Genomic DNA, 1,660 nt, shown 5'->3' on the forward strand with positions numbered 1-1,660 from the left:
TTATAAACATTATGAAAATGAAAAACGGTTCGCAAAATGTATATGTTCGATATGAGCCTTAAAATGTGAAAATATTAAAGGTTGTTCAACATTATATGTCTCAAAATACACGAAAACTGTTCTTGGAGGAATTGAGAAGGAAGGTTGTTGAAAGGCGTTTTATAATCACAAATATTGTTTGAGTTTTATGCTCTTACCCCAGCAGAGAGTCGGATGGTTAATGGAAGAGTGAAATTAGAAGATTGACAAACACAAAGGGGACAGAAATAAATGACGAAAGATGCCTAAATGAAGCTCGGTCGAAGTGCTAGCAGAGGGGTTCGATAATGGCGTAGCGATGTTGAGATAGATTCCAGTCCAGCTCTTAGACAATTTTGTTAAATTAATAAAACTGGTCTCGTTGTTTCAAATGATTTCGCAATACCAAGAAGCTGTATAAACAACAAAAGCTTGTGTATAGTACTATATCAGCAAATATTTATCTTAGAAGAGTAAAATGGATATTCGAGCTTAGGTGAGTATGAAACAAAAGCAAGATCCACGCTATCCTACGATATTTTAAAAGTTCTATCACTCTTTTACAATTTTTGCCATAAGGAGCCGAAGAGACTCGAAATTATCAATGAATGCTTATGCATTTATTATCTCATGTTGAAGCTGTTTCTGGTGATCCATTATAAGATGTATGAGATAGAATTGAACAGAAAATTGGGCGTTATAAAAATGCGATGTTAAGATTTTTAATTAAACAAGTTTAATAAAACAAGTTCATTCTTACTTTCATATTTCAATTTTCAGATAAATTTGAATAAAAAACTACGTTAGTTACATCTAGATTTCATTAAAATAGAGGACAGTGAGTAACAAAGACTATCGGAAACTTTTGTATATCATTTATATTCAAATTTACTCAAACCTACTCTGAAGCAAACAATTTATCATTTGTCTTGCGTTTTTTGTGGCACTGTATTATTTTGCAAATAACCCTTTAGTACCGAATTATAATGCAAGGAAAGAAATGGATGAAAAATAGCATTCACATTCTAATGTAGATTAGATTTCTTTTGAAATTTTATACATCACAATGCATCGATATCTCGGTCACAAGAAATATTACTTGTGACCGAGTTCGATTGGAGCAGAATTTGTCAACGATCTACGTGGCAGGCGTCTGTTAATTTTTCAGAGAAAAATGCCTCGAAAATGGCAAATTATCGTTAGCCTACTGTAATAGTTAACTTTTATTCATACAGTAAAATTTTAGTAGCAAATTTTGTTGTGAGGTGGTGTATTAGCAAAATGGGCTTACGGCCGTATCACGTTGAAAGCACCGGTTCTCATCCAATCACCGAAGTTAGGGAACGTCGAGCCTATTTAGTACTTCGTGGGTGACCGCTTGGGAAACCTAGGCGCTGTAAGTGTCACACATTGTTGTAGGCGGCAAGCTGGCAGAAACGTTAGCACGCTGGGCGAAATGCGCAGCCGTATTTCGTCTGCCGTAACGTTTTGAGTTCAAATTCCGCCGAGGTCGACTTTGCCTTTATACTTTCTGAGTCGATAAATTAAGTACCAGTTACGCACTGGGGTCGATGTAATTGACTTAATCCGTTTGTCTGTCCTTGTGTTTAGCCCCTTGTGGGTAGTAGAGAAATATATTAGC

The 1,660-nt window shown here is 35.6% G+C and overlaps 1 pseudogene; it reads left to right on the plus strand.

Annotated features, from left to right (window-relative positions):
* Positions 1-1,303: 1,303 nt before the first annotated feature.
* LOC115220813 lies at positions 1,304-1,421 on the plus strand (annotated as a pseudogene).
* The last annotated feature ends 239 nt before the right edge of the window (positions 1,422-1,660 follow it).

Source organism: Octopus sinensis, linkage group LG1, assembly GCF_006345805.1.
Source record: "Octopus sinensis linkage group LG1, ASM634580v1, whole genome shotgun sequence".
Classification (NCBI taxonomy): Eukaryota; Metazoa; Mollusca; class Cephalopoda; order Octopoda; family Octopodidae; genus Octopus; species Octopus sinensis.